The sequence below is a fragment of the Aotus nancymaae genome, unplaced genomic scaffold (genome assembly GCF_030222135.1).
Source record: "Aotus nancymaae isolate 86718 unplaced genomic scaffold, 86718_ANA_hifiasm-v0.15.2.pri h1tg000002l, whole genome shotgun sequence".
In the NCBI taxonomy this organism is placed as follows: Eukaryota; Metazoa; Chordata; class Mammalia; order Primates; family Aotidae; genus Aotus; species Aotus nancymaae.
Window position 1 is genome coordinate 31065362 of NW_026988413.1, and position 21577 is coordinate 31086938.

A 21577-nucleotide genomic window follows, 5' to 3' on the forward strand; every position below is an offset into this window, starting at 1 on the left:
CTTTTAGAAAGTGACTTGGCTAGAGAGGAACAATATAGCAAGTTAATGGAAATTTGCAGGAGAGGAATAGAAAATAAGTGAGCTGAATCAGATGAGGAAAGAATTCCTCAACCAGTCACTACATTATTTACCTAGTAATCAATATAAACTGTTTCAAGCTGCCGCCCCCAAAGAGTTTCATATGACCAAATTGACCATTTCTGTGATGTGCCCTGTCAAAACTGGCTGTTTTGAAAATTTAGAGTATGAAAAAAAATGAGGTCTGCTTACAGAATTTTATATGACAGAGGTTTGTTATTGAATCAAAGCCCACAATGACACATTAATCCTAAGCATAACTTGATATGACATAAAAATAAAGTATACCTGCAGCCAGTCAATTATTGCAGTTGACAATTATTTAATGAAGTACCCTACACAGAACAGTAAGAAAGACTGACTAGCAATATTCAATCATTTCATTTCACCTAACCAAGTTTGTTCCTACACTTAGAACCTCATTTTGATATGTCCTAACTCATAATACACCATCATATTTATCACCTTGAGAACAGTCAGGCACAAGAGTAACCTTAAATGAGTCATGTTTTTCATCTCTGGAATTCCATAGTTAAAATAAATTAGCATTAGCATGTATATTAGCTTGCTCAGGCTACCATTAATGTATACCACAGACTGAATAGCTTAAATAATAGATATTTATTTTCTCACAGTTCTGGAGGCTAGAAGTCCAAGATCAAGGTGCTGCTAGGTCTGGTTTCTTGTGAGGCTTTCCTTCCTGTTTGCAGAGGGCAACCACCTTCTCTACCACCTCACATGGCTCTTCATAGGCATGTATTCCTGGTATCTCTTTCTTTTGTTATGAGGACATATATCCTAGTGGATTAGGATCCTAATCTTTTAACTTCATTTACCCTTAATTATATTATTAAAGCTCCTATCTCCAAAGACAGTCACAATAGGGGTTAGAGGTTCTGTATATGAATGTTGGTGTGGGGCATGACTCAATCCGTAACAATACAAATAGTAGAAAATAAAAGAGAGTGATTTTTGTGTTAATATCACTTGTGTTTTTAGTTGAGATGATAAAGTTCTTTACATTATCAGTAAAATTAGTCTCTTGCTGGCAGTGAACATTAACAACAGATTTTTCCACAGAAAATGGATCCATTTCTTCTAAAGCCTTCTCATCAGCTGATGGATTGCAAAGCGTACCTCCTTCTATTACAGAAATTATGCAAAAAAAAAAAAATCCGCACTAAATATTACACTCTAGCTGCAAGAAGTGCCTCACCAAAAATGATCTGAGCCATTTAAGCATATTTTCAGTATAAAAAGCAATTCTAATAGGATGACTTTTCTTTCTTATACTTGAGCTGATAATTCCTTTGTTTAACTTTTTGCAAATCTGTCTATTTAGTTACAGCAGGGAATTATATGTTGAATATATTGGTGAAATAGTTCTCAAGAACAAAAATAGCAAGATGAATGTTTTGTAATATTTGGAATTTTCTGTCATCGTTTTAAAAAATGTCTGGAGTTGGGAAAATCTTTGGCTGTGGAGACATAACTATGCAAATGACATTGCATGGCTTCAAGAGGGCTTTCTAATGTTTACCCAAGTGGAATTTAGGCCTAAAGCATTCATCGCCTCTGAGGTACAATCAGATTTGAATGTGGATTCCTGGAAGGAGGAGGTCAGCAAGTCCAACAGATGTGTGGTATGTATGGTTCTAAAATTGGCAGAGGAGAAAGAGCTGCTGAATTGCCTGAAGGCTTACTGAAGGCTTTAACTAGTTTCATTTTCAAAAGGACATCCTGAAACTAAAGCTATCATCAGTATATTAAAATGATCTCATTTTCCTACTTTTCTTCCTCACATTCTTAATCTGCACCAGAGAAGCAATAATAAATACTTCTTATAGTCAAGGAGCTTATGGGGAAATCTGTTGGGAGCTTATTTTCAGAGCATCTAATTATTGTTTTCTTGGCATAAACTATGCAAAAATCATTCTACAGAGTAAACTATTAAGCATTCATATATATTATCTTACTAAAGCTGGATTGCTTACTATAATATTCTCTCAAATATATCTATTACATCTAATTTAAATTCTGCAACTTTCCTCTCTATTAGACCAATATCCTTGGGTGCCGAGATTAGCGAATAACTGCTGTTACAAATTCATTATCCTTCAGACAAACTGAGATCTTAGCATATTTCAAATCTTTAATTGTCTTTGGAGTAGATAGCTATCTACACTTTTTTCACAAAAGTCCTGGAGTGTCATGTTGCATAGGGAAACAATATTTATATTGCTATTCTGAGAACAGAAGACTCTTATTTGAGGCTCCCAATGCTGTTGCATAAGCCAGAAAAATGATAGTATGTGAGTTGCAGAAAAATGCTGTGGGTAAATCTATATATGTTGAAATGTTGATGCAGAACATAAGTTCTGTTACCACAGTTTAATGATTTTACTGTCTTTTACCATAGAAAAGACTCCATACAGATTGGGGGATAAGTGAATTTCTGTTTTATTCTTACACTCTTACTGTCCTGAATGAGATTTAACAATACTTCAGTATTTGGAGTCCCATTACCAGGCATGTTCAAATAAAGGACATTTGAGTCTTTATACCTTGGGTACGAGTTTACAACATGGAACTAGGGCCAGGGGGCACCAGAAATAGAAATTTTATCTTATGAAAGAAATAATTGGTGACAAAATCAGATGAGAAATCCTAATTCATTTATTTATATATTTATATATTCACAATAATTATTTAGTGTTTATGCCTGATAGTATTCCAGATACTGGGAATAAAGAATAAAACAGAAAAAAAAATCTGTACCCTCATGGGCCTTAGATTCTGGTAAGAAAAGGTATATAAATAAATATATTACTTGAGTGGACAAAATATGACTTTTAAAACCTCCCAAAAACTCCTAACAGAAAACTTATTAGAAAGGTAGAAAATAAAACAATTTTATTATTAACTAATCATTAAAGCAGAATGTGTTGCACATCAAAGACAATGTGAAAAGAGCTTTCAAAGACAACAATCTAACTCTTTTTAGATAATCAGATACAATCCATTACATACTTGTTCTCAAGATAAGCCCTCAAGGAGGAAGATTTGACAGCGCCATTTTACACACAAAGTTTATTTTAAATTCATTTGGTAATTAGGGGGGGCATGTGTGTTTTTTAATTGTGTTTATGCGGAAGAAAAATAAGCCTCTTATATTTTTATGACAATAGGTAGTTTTGCAACTTGGAGGGAGGTGACTGCCTGTGCAAGGATCCTACTGTCTCATAGAAAATGGAAAATAGAGACACTATCTTCCTTGATGATTACATTTCAAAGAGATGGCTCTCAGGTCCTTGAGAAAACCATTCCTGGGTCTTAAACCTGGCAAGAGGCAATTTGCTGTGTTAAAGATTTATATACATGTCAAAGAGATAGAAAGAATGTAGCAATACAAGTATTCTAAAATAAATGCTTTAAGAAAAGGAAACAAGGGAAGCACTTTCACTTACTTTCAATAGAAACAATTAAATTTCTCATTTTAAATTCATATCTGCTCTTATAATCTCTTCATTGTGATACTGTAAGACAGTGACATTACAATTTTTTAATTGCTATTTCTCCTTTGCTATTTCTACCTTTCTCTGGGCAAGTTACAGGCATCTAAATATCCAGCAATTCCAATGAATTTTTAAAATATTTTCTTTGGAGTTTGTGATAAAGCATACAAATCTTTTGATATTTTTGTTATTTTATTATTTTATTTTGTCTTCCCCTCCTCCAGGCAAAAAAGAACATTTATGTTTCTCCTTCCTAGAGAAAACTTTGGGTTAAGAAAACAAAAATTCTGTCCCGAAAGCAATTTTATTAATGTTATCTATAATGTAGCAATTCCTTGGAAATGAAAGACATTGCCTTTTCAGATAGTGAATCTTTTTTGATCTCTGCCTTTCTTTTGATTGAGACAGAAGTGTTGGGCTAGGGTACTGTGACAATGTCCAAAGAAAGAAAAACAAAAAGGAAAGAAAACAGTTCCATTCGTTTCTCAATAGAATTTACAGTTGTCATTTCTAATTACAACAATTAATTGACAATTACCAGCTAAATAAGAATGTAGCCAGATATGAAGCATCTGTCCACCTGGTAAAATAATCTTTATCTTAGACTTCGTTTAGAGAACTAAAGTATTCTATATTTAACAAATGATACATGTACCAAATGCTTACATTTATGGAGAAGTATATTTAGTAGAAGGAAAAAGGAAATGATTAACCATAAGATAAAACTGTTAAGAGTCTTGCCAATGCACCACAATGTAGCAGTCTCTTGTGAGGTATCACTCAAGAGTTATTAGTCTCACAACCAAGAGAATTAAGGAGGGTGGACACAAAGGGTGAGGTTGGAGTGATGGTTTAATAAGTGAAAGAAGAAAGCTCTCTGTCAGTCACAGAGAGGGGGCACAGAAAGAGGTTGCTGTTTTTACAGTTGAGTGCAAAGGCTTTTATAAGAAACCAGTGAGGACTGGGTGTCTTATTTGCATAATGCACAAATTTCTGGTAGGTACACCCCGTCCTCCTAGTGAACATATGGGCCCTTAGATTGAGTTACTCCATGTTGCTTTGTTCCCCTTACCAAACATATGTCAGGGGATGAGACTTTCCATTGCAGGCATGCCTGCGAAAGTCACCTGTGCCGCCCCCCTGTGCAAGTTCCCTTATCTTTGCCTGCAGGCTGTTGTTTTGTTAGACAAAATTCAACAGAGGACCCAACCTAACCGCCTGCCTGTCTCTTCCTTTCTCCTCTCTCAAAATGTGTGGTAAAAATACCCATGTTTTTCTAATCAGTTTACTTATTATCAGGCCAATTCATTCAAACAGTTTTCCACATTGGCTTGGCATTGCCCTATTTTTGATACTTTGAAGAGTTTGTGGAACATTACTTAATTTTCAACACAACTCATCTGCTACCACTTAGCCCCTGTTTCTTACCACAGTTGCCCCATACCTTTACTTCCTCTGTTGCAGTCACATGGACCTCCTCTTCATTCCTGTAATTCAGTAGTTACTCTCCAGGTTCTGAGCCTTTGTACTTACTTCTTACTGAGGCCAGAAAATTCAACTTTCCCCCATCACCAGATATCCATTTGTAGAACTCACACTTTTCTTTCCATGAGGTTTCCTCTCACAGGTCATTTTATCAGAGAGGCTTTATTGGACCACCATATAAATAGCACTTTCTCCTTCACCTCTAGAATTCCTCCCATCTCATTTACCCTGCCTTAGAGTTTCTTCTAGCACTTAGACAACACCAGACATGTGTTAGGGCAAAACCATTATGTGCTGAATGAGTCACCCTCTTTTTTGTAACCTCTTTTGAACACTCTTCTACTCACTAACATCATGTAATTTCCTCAGTAGATACGAACCTAAAATCTTCTTCCCCCTCTTCTCACATGATTTCACATTTTCAGTTTTCCTAGTCTATTGTATGCCCACTTTTCCTGTTACATTTGCTACCTGCTATTCACTGCAGTTAGCTATGTGCACAAGAAGTTTTTACTACAAGAATCAAAGTCCTTTTAAGGCAAAGACTGCTAGTTCTCTTTTAAAACACTGTAAGTTCAGTTGCTAACAAACTGCCTGGAATGTAGCATGTATCAAATAATTAGTTGCCAGATGTTACTACTGATTCAAGCCTCATATATTAAGATAAATCTGTAATTTTTCACAAAGTTGAAATATTTCATAAAACCAGTTTTAAAACATAAATATGAATAAATGAATTCATCAACTTTCCCAGGAGGTTATTGGAATTTGTTTGGTGGAATTTATTGCCCTATCCCAAAGATAAATTGGGGCTTACAAACCCATTCTTAAAGCTACTTGAGAACATGGAGGTGTTCAGATTCTCATTGTGTAACTCTGTATCGATACCCTGCTCCTCTGTTTTCTAATGAAAATTAATCCATTATCATGCTTTTAAAAAAGGATCCCTTTTGAAATAGAACCTATTTTCTATACAGTTTCCTTTCTTGTTTCAGATTATTTTGTAAATTTGTAGGCATCATTGTCTGGGGTAAATACTCAGGTTCATTGTTTCATGCCAAGAAGATTAAAGACATGGACACACATGAAAAGTGAGTTCAGGAGTGGAGGTTTAGTAGGCAAAAGAAAGAAAAAGGGTAGCAGCTCTTTCTCTCTTGTGAGAGAGAGAGGGGTGTCTAAAAGGGAGAAGCAGCCTGCAGAGAACCACAGCATATTTTATAGGCAGGCTTGAGGAGGCAGTGTCTGATTTACACAGGACCTACAGATTGGTTCCACCAGGTGTGACGTTTACATAGTGCTGGGGAAGGCTGGTGCCCTACCCTAATCTTATTATGCAAATAGGCTTTCCACTTGCCCCCAACCATCTTGTCTTCTCCTTACTGTGCATGTGGCTGGCAAAGAGAAGGGAAGATGGACTCGTTATTTTAATTATGCTTTAACCTTTTCCTATTGACACAACTGCTGGCATTCACCCATGCAAGCTTCCAGCTTGCTTGTTTATATCTCCACCTCAATTTTACTGACTGTTCTTTATTAGAAAAGAAAATGGTCGAGAGAGATCGAGACCATCCTGGTCAACATGGTGAAACCCCGTCTCTACTAAAAATACAAAAAATTAGCTGGACACGGTGGCACGTGCCTGTAATCCCAGCTACTCAGGAGGCTGAGGCAGGAGAATTGCCTGAACCCAGGAGGCAGAGGTTGCGGTGAGCCGAGATCGCGCCATTGCACTCCAGCCTGGGTAACGAGAGCGAAACTCCGTCTCAAAAGAAAAAAAAAAAAAGAAAAGAAAATGGTTTGGGGACTGCTTTTCATTAAAAAGAAAACCTTACCAAGGACTGACTTACCCTCACCATCTGCCTAAATACTTTCTCTTTAACTCCTATATTATTACTAATTGCTCTGTTTTATTTCCTTTTTCCACTTTTGGACATTGTCACAGTAACTTGGTTCAACATTCTTTTTCCCATGGAAAAAGTGAGCTCAAAAAAGGTTTAACAACTGAAAAGGCAATATCTTCAATTCCAAGGAGCTGTTACTCTATAGACAACACTGATAAAATTGCCTTGGGGCAATTTTTTTTCTTAGCCCAATGTCTCTGGAAGAAGAGAAAGCTATAAGGTTTTGTTTAATTCAGAAAAAATAAAACTAAAATAATTATATAACAAAAGATTCATTTTTATATATAATTTCAAATATATCTCTGAAGCAATTGCATAAAATAACAAAATCACGAATCATTGTTTTTAATCCACTCAGTATTAAAAGGAGAAGAAATCTCCCTGATATTGAATCACTGTATATAAAAAATGTATTCATAAAATTCTATAAAAATCTAAAACTTTATATTATATATTATTTGTACTACTTAGTATTTTATATGATAAGGTTGAAGGATATTACCTTTATAAAAAAATGTAAGTGATGAATTGGGTCATAGCCTCATTATTAAAAGCATTCAAGTATCTTTGAACTATTTTTTCTAATTGTATGTTATTGTACCATATTCAAATATTCTGTAAGTATGCTGTGTATTGGAAACAGTTTTAAGTCTAGCAGAATGGACCGGGTTGTTGTCTGATTATTAAAAATAGACCTGGTTTCCAACACCACTACTACGTATATATTCCAAGGTAATAAAAACAGTGTTTTCAACAAATCTCTCCATTCCTAAGTCCATTGCAGCATTGTTCACAATAGCCAAGATATGGAATCAACCTAAGTGTCCATCAGTGGATGAATGGATAGAGACAATGGGTTATATATATGCAATAGAGTAGTATTGATCCTTAGAACAAAAGGAAAACTTGTCATTTGCAATAACATGAATGAACCTGGAGGACATTATCGTTAAGTGAAATAAGCCAGGAATAGAAAAATAAATATTACATGATCTCATTTATATGTGGAATCTTAAAAACTTGAACTCATGAAGCAGAGGATAGAATGGAGGTTACCAGGGATGGGGAGATGGAGTTTGGGAAGATGTTGGTCGAAGTAGTCAAAATTTTAGTTAGATGGGAGGAATAAGCTCAGAAGACCTATCATATACCATGGTGAGTATCATTAATACAATGTCTTGTGTTCTTGAAAATTGCCAAGAGAGTGTATTTAAAGTGTTTGCACCACAAAAATGGTAAGTATGTGAGGTAATGGACATATTAATTAACTTGACTTAGTCATTCCACCTATATACATCTATCAAAGCATCATGTTGTATATGACAACTATATATAATATTTATTCGTTAATTTAATGTAATTAATTGATTAATTTTAAGTATTATAGCTGGTTTATTTCATCAATCTTATGAGATTATGCCCATTCCTGCCTGTGATGGGAAACAGTGGGAAGAACTAAAACAAACAAAAAAAACAAACACTCCGAGGGTCCATTATTTTCCTCCAGTGAAGGTCCTGTCCAATCAGTGATATTGACCTATGGCCAAACATTCATCCTCTTTGAGATCAATAGCGTCCTTGTTTGCAGAAATTAAACACGATGCCAAGTATGAGAGCCATGTAGTTGTAATGTATGAATCTATGTAACCCTTTGTTTTCTTTCTTTTTCTTTTTTTTTTGAGGTTGATAACCCATACTAGTGCAGAAGCTCGACAGAATTAAAATATATTTTCGAAAACTCTCAGGTGTTCCTTGAATCTAGTTTCAGTCCAAAGCAAAAATAATTCACCCCTAGATTTAAAAGAAATTATATCTCCATAAGAATAAGGGCTGCTTGGCAGAGACTCTGTTATTTGAGCTTTTCATTAGAAATGAAATACAGAATTTAGCATGTCCTCAGTACCCTAGCACATTCTACTTGACACATCTCATGAAAATCACAGGATATCTGCCTGACTGCCTGCATTTCCATAAACAGATATAAAGCCAAACCAACAAAAACCATAAAGACATTCAATAAGAGAGTGAAAAACTTAGGAAGAGCTCATATTCTGCTCTGCTACCTTATCACTTAAAATGTCAGGGAAAAGTATTCTGTTGGCAGCAATTTTAGAAATCTATGTATAATTCTATCACAGAAAGAAATCTGGCTTTCTTTACTTCATTATGAGAATGGAGAAACATACACACACAGAGCTTACAACTTTATATGGAAGCTACTTTCAAATAAAAAAAAAGATTTGTGCATGGTACTACAATAAAGAATAACATCTGTGGCAATAAAATTAGAATGTGATAATGAAATAACATGAACAGAGTCATTTGAATAAGCTTGCAGGGTGCAAGATGTCAGCAGATCTCATACTGAGCATGGTCTGTCTTATTTCCTTTCCCATAAAGCCTTGTTGAAGGATTCCTTTGAACTCATAAAAGTGAGATCGATACCAACATTATCCCTCCACCTCTCCCATTATAAACAAAATGTTTTTCTCTCTGATTTGTTGCACCCCAATTTTGACATATAATATGATTTGGATCTTTTTTGATTGGTGCTGATGTGTGAGTATTAGGCCTAGAATGAAAAATATTAAGATTAATATAGTCAGAATGATTCACCTTTTAAAAAGCATTGTGTCCTGTGGTTCATCTGTGGGAAATGGAGATAGGCAGTTTCTTTTCTTACCCTAGGAAATCTCTTCCGTTTAACAACCGATTATTTTTGCCATTGTTTGGTCTAAATTATACCTACTTTTCTCCTAAAGAAGCAACAGTTAGACCTCTTGTAGACAGAGAATTACTATAGTTCCTGAACAAGAATTGATTTTTCTTGTTTTCTCTTAGGAAACATTGTTTATTTGTTTTATTTATTATAACCTATGTTTTAAGATATATTAAAATCATATTTACAAAGATTTATATTCATGTGAACTTCTTTTTTTTTGTTTTGAGACAGAGTCTCTCTCTGTCCCCAGGCACCAGGCTGGAGTGCAGTGCTGCGATCTTGGCTCACTGCAACCTCTGCCTCCCGGGTTCAAGCAATTCTTCTGCCTCAGCCTCCCGAGTAGCTGGGACTACAGGCACGCGCCATCACACCCAGCTAATTTTTGTATTTTTATTAGAGACAGGGTTTCACCATGTTGGCCAGGATGGTCTCGATCTCTTGACCTCGAGATCCGCCTGCCTCGGCCTCCCGAAGTGCTGGGATTACAGACACGAGCCACCGCGCCCAGCCATGTGAACTTCTTTTCTGAAAGATCTCTCTTAGTGAAGGCTACTAACCCTGATCAAGAATTGGAGAATTTTATAAATATTCCTGAAACATAGGTGACAGGCAGGATATCAAATAAATTTTATATGTAAATTATAGCCAGAGCATTTGTCACTTCATAGTTCAGCCAGAATGGCAGTTGTTTATTGAATCAAAAGTTTAATATGCACATTCTCTACTTCAGCATGTAATTTACTCGTGTTTGTGATTAATGAAAAAAAACTTCTGTTTAGATATTTGCAATGCATGTGTAAGTTGAAGAATATAGTAGAATCTGGATCTTGTAACTTCCCAGATAAATGGAAAATTATTTTGCATCATAAATTTGAATAGCCATAAACACAAATTTTACCTAAAATTAAAGCAATTATTATGTTATAAACAGATAAATAAAAAACGTAGCTGAGTAATATGTGATAATAATGAATCTTAAGATAATAGATTTTTTAAGCTGTAGGTCATTGCATCCCAAGTGTCCTTCAATAATTCAAACAAAAAACAAAGAAAGATCCACATGAAGTTCTAATTTTAGAGACAAATAGTGCATATATTGAAATGTTTTTATTTAGTCATAACTGCCACTGTTTCACAATTAGACTATGTAAAGAATTTTAAGATAGCTTAAATGATAAACATATAAATTCCTTTTACATTTTAAAAATATTTACAAATCCTGTGTTATAATAGGTTGATATTTCTTTTTAAGAAGATATAGGCTATATAAATACATATTTAAATATATATATAACAATACACACATGATTACATAATTTTACTATATATTTAAAGTATGTTCCTGTTGATAGACAGTGTCATATGTAAAATGCCATTTTACTTATTTCTATCTACCTCAGAAAGGCATAGTGTTGACTAGTCCATTAGTTGATTGCTTATTAAATTTTCGAATAGGAACAGTATGTCCTTTGGATCAAACAGAGAAATACTTGAAGGCCTCCACCCCACATTGTACATCCAGAAATCTTAAATTTAACAGCTATTTGAGCATTGCTGAGCTGTAGAACAAAGGATAAACCTTCCCTTTAAGCTTCTTATTGACTTTTAGTGCAAAGATAAGTCCTCAGGTCTATGCAAAATAGTCCTTATTCTAAGCACTATCCTTATACTTCTGGGGCCACGAATGTTCAAATGCAAACCCAAGTGGCTGTGAGCTGTCAGGTTTGAGAGCAAAAATTTAAATTCCTAACCAAAACTTACATTTTTCTTTGCATAACTTTTTCTCTCAGGATTATGACTCTTTCCTTTCATTTTTTTAATTAATAAAGTGATGCTTATGTTTTTTGTTTACATACAATAACAATGTGTTACCCATGGGAAGAAGGTTTTTATATTAGAGTTTATTTTCCTTCTCAACTGATTTTAAAATGGGCCAATGACCTGCATAGACAGTTATCAAAAGAAGATATACAAATGGCCGATAGGTATGTGAAAAAATGAAAAAAAGCCCAACCTTATTAAACATCAAGATAATGCAAATTAAATCCACAATGAGATGATGAGATGCCACCTCATACTGGTTAAAATGGCTACTATCAGAAAGACAAAGTTGTTGGCAAGCATGTGGAGAACAGAAAACCCTTGCATACTGTTGGTGAGAATGTAAATTAGTACAGCCATTATGAAAAATACTTTGGGGGTTCCATAACAAATTAAAAATAGAAACAGACCACTCAACCCAAAGTAAAGAGATTTGTAAAATGGAAGAGTTAAAATATTCTAGAGATTTGATATAAGTTGAGAACCAATCCTTAGTTATTAAAATCAGTAAATACATATAAAGGATTCAATAAATTATACATATATTTGTTTAAATATAAATTATATATATATTTATTTAATAAAAAAGCAACTAGAAAATCAGTTTTAATGCAAACTTAATATAGGTTAAAATGAATACAAAAGAAAAATATTGGATCAGCTTGATTTAAAGTTTTTGTTATGAAGCAAAAGACACTAGCCTTTTCAAAGGAAATTGCCATGGGGCAAAAAAAGTTACAATAATTGAAAAAGGAAGATAGTACATTTAGTTTAATCAGTATTGAAAGTAAAGAGGGTTATAAATTACACAGACAGTAATTTTTGTAGCTAAAGTATCTTGAAAGACAAAATGATCTATGTTTCCTAAGAGAGAACAAATATGAAGTTATTTAAAAAGTACATAGTGAAAATAAGGCAAACTGTGATGTGTGAAACTGTAAACTGGATTTTGGTAATAGAGAAACTGCCATAACATTCATCATGGGTCTTAGAATAAAACTGAAAGGGAACCTTTTGATTAAAGATAATTCTTTCCTATCTTTCAGTTGTATCTAGTTTCCAACTGTTTGTAAATCTCATCTGAACACAAAACTCTCTTCTCTTGCCTTTCATTCTTTTCTGCTCTTGCTTTTCTTTTAAAAATCTTTTTAGGTCAGCTTCACAACAACAAAAAATTAGTTCTACGGGACATTAGGGATTTTTTTTATATAAAAATGTAATTAAAATAAATAATCAGTAGGATTCTACTCAAGAGAATTTGAACTCAATAAATTAGATTAAATAATAAAGCATAAAGAAACTTGTATATTCTACTCAAGGTGTGAAGAACTGTATAGAACATTATTCCTAGCCTTATCATAACACAAAAAAAATTGCCAAAACTGCAAATTGATGACTTTTCTGGAATTTGCTAGAGAATTGAGGTCACAGGATAGCCAATGACCTACGCAGAAATCTATGGAGAAATGGGCCCTAGCAGAGAAAGATGGAGCACAAATTCTTGCTTACCGGAGACAGACTGAATCAGCTTGAATAAGTAATGAGTTAGTGGAGGCTGAGTGTGGGGTGAACTGATGCAAGAATGTGAAACCCCTGGGGGTTACCGAAATTAGGAGAGTTTAATAGCCCCCTATGGACTTTTCTCTACCATCCTCACACAACAGACATACAAACACACACACACTCACACATGATAAGATTGTGAGAGCCCTGAGATAGTCTCTGTTGGCATGCAGGTCTGTGGGAGAGGAGCAACAGTCTGAATAGGAGGGTCATGAAACCAAATCTGAACCCTTTTCCCTATTCATAAAAGGCAACACACACTTACACCCTTAGGTCACTGGGGAAAACTCATTGCAGTTGCAGTAATGGAAAAGGAAGTCTCCCAGGACAGACAGGAATATATTCTGGACACAGAGATACTAATAGGAGGGGGTAGGATCAACAAAAAAGTCACACTCTTGAGATCCAGAGAGACAGTTTTGTCTAAGACTGAGGTGTGATGAGAACCACAGAGAATGCTCTCCTAGTCTGAGGCCACCAGGTTAACAAGTGTCTGGTAATAAGTAACAGTGGAAAATGCTAGGAAAGTTGCGAGAATGTGGAGATAACCTTTATCAGAGACAGGGCAAGAAGAGAAAACCTCAGCTGACAGTCATACAGAAACATGAAAATCTGTCAAACTAGCTCAGAACACAAAAATAAAGTATTACGAAGGGAATTGGAAGGCTGTGGTCAAATGAGGTTAATCCTAGAAACAACAAACCAAAGCCCAGCCCAACTTTTATTTTTTTCCATTTTTTTATGGTGATAAAGTGTACGTATTATAAAACTTACCATCTTAACCATTTCTAAGTGTATAGTTCAGTGACATCAAATTCATTCATAATGTACTACTGTCTTTACCATACACCCCCATAATACTTTTCATCTTATAAATATGAAACTTCATACTCATTAAGCAATAATCCTTCATTTGCCCCACTTCCCAATCCCTTGCTACCACCATTCTATTTGTTTGTTTGTTTAGTACTCTATGTACCTCATATAAGTGGAATCATACTTTTCTGTGACTAGTTTATTTTACATAGCATAATTTTCTCAGGGTTCATCTATGTTGTAGCATATCTGGATTTTCTTCTTTTCTAAAGCTATACTGTACTATAATATCCCATAGTATGTGGATCCCACATTTTGCTAATCTGTTCATTTATTCATGGATACTTGGGTTACTTTCAGATTTTAACTATTGCAAATAATGCTACTATAAATATGGGTGTGTAAATACCTCTTTGAGACCCTGCTTTTAATTTTGGGGGATATACTCTGGAGTAGAATTGCTGGATCACATGGTAATTATATTTTTAATATTTTGAAGAATTTCCATACTGTTTTCCACAGCAGCTGTACCATTTTATACTCCCATCCACAGTGAACAAGGGTTTCAATTTCTTCACATCTTTGCCAATACTTGTTATCTGTGTTATTGATAGTCATTCTAAAGGGTGTTACATAGTAACTCACTGTCATTTTGATTTTCATTTTCCTAATGATTGGTAATATTGAACATATTTTCATATGCCACTGTTCATTTGTGTATCTTCTTTGGAAAAATGTCTATTCAAAATTTTTGACCATTTTGGAATCATATTTTTGTTATCTTTTAGGAATTACCTATATGTTTTGGCTATTCCCTTTTTGGACATATGATTTACAAATATTTTCTCTCATTCTGTATGTGGAAATTTTACTCTGTCAGTATTGTCTTTTGGTGCATTTAAATTTTTTTCATGAAGTCCAGTTTATCTATTGTTTCTTTTGTTGTCTGAGTCTTTGATGTCATAGCCAAGAAATTACTGACTTTTCTAATATTGCGTACATTTTGCTCTATGGTTTCTTCTAAGGTTATTTTAGTTATAGGATTTACATTTAGGTATTTGATACATTTTGAGCTAATTTTTGTATATGATGTTAGGTAAGGGTCTAACTTATTCTTTTTACTATGAATATCCAGTTTTCTCAGCATCGCTTCTTGAAAAGACTGTCCATTCAGCATTGAATGGTCTTGGCACTCTCGTTAAATATAATTTGACTATATATGAGATAATTTGTTTTTGGTCTTTCTATTCTATTCCTATTGTACATGTCTTTATGCTAATGCCACACAATTTGATTTACTGTAGCTGTGTAGTAAGTTTTGAAATCAGGAATCCTTCAGCTTTGTTCTTCTTTTTAAAGATTGTTTTGGCTATTTGGAGGTCCCTTAATATTTTATATAAATTGTAGGATGGGTTTTCTATTTCTGCAAAAAATATTATTTGAGAAGGATCGCAACGAAACTGTAGATTGCCTTGGGTAGTATTTTCATTTTGACAATATTAAGTTTTTTATACCATGAACACAGGCTGTATTTCTATTTATGTATGTCTTCTTTGATTATTTTAAGTAATGTTTTGTAGTTTTCATTGTACAAGGTTTTCACTTCCTTGGTTAATTTAATGCCTAATATCTTATTTTTTTGATGCTATTATAAATAGAATTATTTTCATAATTTTTTTTCAGATTGCTCATTGTTAGTTTAAATAAATTTAACTGATTTTTGTGTTTTGATTCTGCATCCATCTACATTACTGAATTTATTAAACAATTCATTTTGTGGGGAATCTTTAGTTTTCTACATAAAAGACCATATTATCTACAAAAATATCTTTTTAATTTCTTCTTTTATATTTGGATGCCTTTTATTTATTTTTCATTCCTAATTGTCTGCCTAGAACTTTCAGTACTATGTTGAATAGAAATGACAAGAGTGGGTATGCTTGTCTTGATCCTGATGTTGGAGGTAAATCTATCAGTCTTTCACTTGAGTGTACTATTCCCCGTGAGTTTTTCACATATGGCTTTTATTATGTTGACGTGTCTTTCCACTCCTAGAAAATGGTCAACAAACTGAACATTTAAAATTTTCTTAGACATACCAGAGAATGTAGGTTTCAGGACAAACTTCCACTCTGGAATATGGGGAGACAGGTAAATCCAGGGAGCCAATCAAGATATGCTTACTTGAAGCAGCATCTTCTGCAGCTATAAACCAGTAAAATATTTAAATGGCAATTTTGACGAATTGTTAAAGGCTGAGTGTGTATTAGTGTGAGTAGCTCCCAGGGTCACATTCTTTGGGAGATTCCTTGCTTTCATTGTTTTACCTTCACAATCCCCATTAAGTTCAGAAGGTAAAGATTCAGGAAAAATCACAGTGTTGCTTTGGAAGTGGAATGGGAAGATTAATTATTGTGAAGTATGCCTTTATAACAAAGGTCTGTTATCCTGGGAGAAAAGGCTTTTACATAGTCTTATCCTCCTAAAGGACATTTATCCAAATCCAGCCCTTTCTAACAGTCATGTCCCATCTAAGGTGTGTGTATAAAGAAGAAGCCATACTCCTGAGAAATAATTGTTAAAATCACAGTCCCAAATCAAAGTCCTACCAAGAGACTGAAATTTAATCATAATATGTAAAATGGTTTTATTCTCTCATGTCTTACCATAACATGAAGGTTGTTTCAGAATAAAAAGTAGATTGCAACTAAAAGAGGAACAAGATGCAGACTCTAAGTAATACCACTTAGAGAATCTCAATTCAAGGAAGGAGACAAAAAACAAAGGCATTAGATAAATTAGAATTTTCTGGTATTTACTCATAGAGCAATTAGTAAACACAATCTACTTCTAGCCAGATTAATATACAAGCTTACCCTATTTACTAAATTTCTATTACCTGACACTACATGTCTGAATTCCAATAAAAAAAATCACAAGGCATGCCAAAGTCAAGAAAAAGCACAGCTTAAAGAGAAAAAGCATAGATCAGAACTAAACTTAGATATAACATTTGTGTTATTAGTAGATAACATTGTGTTATCTACTAAACTTAGATATAACACAAATGTTATATCTAAGTTTATAATTTGAAGTAACTATGATTAACTGGTTATTGGTTCCAAATAGACAATATATAAGAACTGATGAGTAATATATGCAGAGATTTAGAAACTCTAAGAAACAATCTGGAGAAAATGTTGGAAATTGGTCAAGTACAGTGGTTCACACCTGTAATCCCAGCACTTTGGGTGGCCAAGGTGGGTGGATCATCTGAGGTCAGGATTTAGAGACCAGCCTGGGCAACATAGTGAAACCCCATCTCTACTAAAAAAAATTACAAAAATTAGCTGGGCATAGTGGTGTATGCCTGTAATCCCAGCTACTCCAGAGGCTGAAACAGGGGAATTGCTTGATGTTAGGTAAGGGTGAACCTGGGAGACAGAGGCTGCAGTAAGCTGAGATCACGCCACTAGGCAACAGAGTGAGACTGTGTCAAAAAAAAAAAAAAAAGAAAAAAAGAAAAAGAAAAAAGAAGAAGGAGGAGGAGAAGAAAAGAAGAAGGAGAAGAAGAAGAAAAGAACATGTTGGAAATTAAAACACTGTAAAAGAGAAAAAGCACAGAAAAAGGAAGAGATGAAAAGAAAAGAAAATGTTGGAAGTTAAAACACTGTGAAAGAATTGAAAAATGTATTTGATGGGCTCATCAGTAGACTGGACGTGGGTATAAACACACACACACACACACACACACACACACACACACCCCTATAAAATTACATAGCCGGAAAAATAATTTTTAAAAGTGAAATATAGTTTTCAAGTGTGGTTAAATTGAATAGTCATTCTAGCTCCCAATCTTCCACTGATTATAGCAAAAAACAAAACAAAACCAAACCTGCAAATAATTAAGCAACAGTTTAGGCTCTTAAAAAGTGCATAATGGCAGGTAGGTAAGGAGAAAAATCAAACCCAAAATAATGGCTGATGTAGTGGTTATATTTATATGTTTTGTATGTTTTCATACATTCAGGTTTAGACTAAATGATGGCTGCCATCTCAGAACTGTGCAGCAAGCACAGATTTAAAAAAAGCCTCAGGATAAATCTTATCTTTTTCTTCCCAGAGCTCCAAGAGGGAGACTGTGGGAATAATCCTCCTTTTAAAAATTCATTTATTATTTGTTTTATACTCAGGGAGCCAGGTAAACCACGAAAATTTACAGTTGGTATCAGCAGAAATTAAAAAGTTACCTAAAATTATGAGAGAAAAAAAAATCTTGCTATCTGGACAGAGGAACTGGAAAAATGGTTCCCCTTGTGGTCTAAATATTGTGCAGGGAATCCCTGTTATTTTTCTCTTTTGCTTAGCCCCTGAAGCAGACCATTTGAAGATTATGTGATTTTTCTCAAATTCTCTAACATAGAAAGTTAAAAACACTACGCTTTTAGCCAGAGGACCAGGATAAAATGAGTTCTAGCAGTCATAGGATGTGAGGAAATAAAAGAAGTTAGGAAGATGGAAAATGAAATTATATACATACATTATAATATGTATATAATGTCTTATGCCCACCTCTGAGCTGAACATGTGTGGAACTGAGTTAATTATTGTGATCTCACCCTAAGCAGGTTGATAGCCTGCCAAAGAAAAGGAAAAAAAAAAGTAATGTCCGCAGGGTTTTTACAAAATTGAAGTGCACATAATGTAAGAGCAAAAGTGTTTAGGATACAATGTAAAATCAGTGACATACACAAAACAAGAAAAATTTCAACAACCATTAAGGGAAGAGAAAATCAACAGACTTTCAGCTGATACTGTCTTGAATAAGGGGCCACTGGTCAATTCTAGAACAACTTAACCAACAAAATAAATACACATTATAATAGATTATAAACAATATATTAAAATAAAAATGAGTTGATAGCCATGTAAATAAATAAATAAATAAATGGAGAGAAGGGAAACTCTTATAACTCAATGTCAAAAAATTAATATAAGAGAAATAATGAGGTTAGAAATGATGATTTCGTTAATGGCTGCCAAAAAAAGGGATAAAGGTTTAATAAGAAACAGGATGCTTATGTATATTTACATAATCTCATTGTATATTTCTACAAATTACTTATTCCAAAGAGTAATATAGTAGTTTACATTACATTAGAGAAAAATGGCAGACATCTTTGATCAAAATCAATAGTATTACTTCTTGACTCAGTGTTTCAGTTGGTTCAGTTTAAAACTTAGTCCAGTACAATTTATACTGATAATTTAAAATTAAAATCTTAAGTCTAACCTGCTTGCTATAACCAGGAGCTACATGTGGTCGAGAGCTGTGCAAACTGAAGTTCCATCCCTCTTTTGTCTTTTGTCACTGTACCTCCTTGGCTTTACCAGAGAGTTCTGCTGATGGGATGAGCAATGGAGGAGTGTTTGTGCCTAAGAATGCCTGTGCAATCATGGTAGGTAGGGTATACTTTCATTTCTTACTGTTCACTTCTTTCTTGTCTTCAGCTGTCCCTAAATTTCAGGTTTTAACTGTTGAACAGGAGCAAGTCTTAATGTGTAACATATTAAGCAAGTGTCAAATTCAAAGCTATTTTCATGATAATCTTTCCACAAGCAGGAGGGTTTCCATGTAGTGCATATGCACTAGTCTGCTGTGTCCCAGTGCAGCTATAACCCTGGACAGGTGTCAATGTCTCCCTCTGCTCTGTGACCTGAAATGGACCCACTGGAAACAGGAATCCCCACCAAGTCCAATAGGAAAATTCGGGCAGATGCCATCTTTGACCTCTACTAACTTTTTGGACTTCCTACTGTACTTTTATTTTCTTTTCCTGCTGACACCACTAGAGGGAGAAAACAGGTGTCTCAAGCCATCAAGCATTTAATTGTAGACTAGTATATCAAATAACTTCTCTTGAAAACACCCACTCCTTTCAGGTATAAAAGTATGTCTTGTAGCACAGAATATTTTGAATTTAACTATGAGGAGGTTATTTTGTGTTGTTTTATTTTTTAATAATCCTGGAATATTTGGGGAGCCTCTGGAAAACAGGAAAGAATTCCTATTAACACTTAACATTGTTGTGCTTCAACCACATATTTTACACCTATTGCTTTTGGATATCTTTTATTTATAATAATATTTCCAATTTCAAGGAACAAAATATTATAAATCAATGTTTCTCAAACTATTAGAAAATGTGTGGTATAAAAATAATCCTAAAAGACTTTAATTCTAATTCAGATTCTACATTGAAAATCATAGCTTCGAGTCTTCGTTAACTTCTGGTATCCAGCATCTATAAAACAAAATATATAAAGAAAACATATAACAAAACTCTAAAAAGAAGGAAGGAAGGAAGAAAGCAGGAAGGAAAGAAGGAAAGGAGGGAGGAAGGGAGGGAGAGAGGGAGGGAGGGAAAAGATACAAGCAAATTTTCCTCTTTTGTCCCTCCCTTCCTTCCTTCCTTCCTGCTTTCCTCTTTTTTCTCCCTGCCTACCTATCTGCCTGCTTTCATACAACAAATGCTTATTTAGGCATATTTAAGTAAATTCTTTGAATAATCTTTGAAGAATAATATTATCATAATAATAATAATGCCATGTCTCTATAGTATCACTCTTATTGAAACATACATCAATCCTATTCAAGATTTGAGTCATCCTTTCAATCATATTCATGAGACCCAGAAATGTATATAAAAACGTGTGTTTATGATTCTAGGTGAGGTATTTAAAAGTGTATTTAAGCCCATAACAAAATCACTTCCAGATATTTCTCTGCAAAGCTGATAAACTGCTTTTTGGTCCAGAAGATAAAATATCATAAAGCCCTTTAAGCTTAACCATGAGATCAGGGATCAATGTGAAGATTTAGCAGCATCTAATTGTGATTTCATTATGGTCTTAATAGAGTCACTGGGTTTCAGCAATACAAGGATGACTAGGATTCCACAGTGAAAATGCAAAGATTGATAACCATTCATTGCATTTGGTATCTACATAATTTTATAATTTCTTGGAAAGGAACTCGTAGAAAGATTCTGTCCACAAAGCTGACCAATGTCATCAATCCTTAATTTGGAGATAAGAAAACACCATTCCACTGAATCACAGAAAGTTCTTCACCTGTTCCAGAATCAAGTTGGAATAGTCTACCTCCAAAATCTGGGCATCTATAGATAAAATCCTTCATTGTTTATGTTTCTACTAAAACACCAGAATACAAAGAAAAGTAATTTGCAATATTCCATTTGTAGGATATATTACATATGGGTTTAAAAATTGTTTGAGAGTTCAATTTAAAGTTCTTATATCAACTTTAAAAAACATGATTGTATAAGACGAGTGTGCAGAAAGCAAAAAAATAAGAAATCTTGATGCATATAATTCAGTAAGAAATTAATTGCTATATTGAAGAGAAGACATTAAGGATTACACTGATAGGCTACAGTTCATATTTGGCAGCCTTCCAAATTAACCTGCCTCAGGGAGGTCTGGTGATTCACGGCCACATTCTGTCCCTGAATGAAGAATCTTATCATAAGTTCTTCAAAATGTCTGCGTGGTTTCACCAGGTACTCTGGTTTCCCCTCATAGCCTAAAGATGTGTATGTTAAATTTTTTTTGAGACGGAGTCTCCATCTGTTGCCCAGGCTGGAGTATAG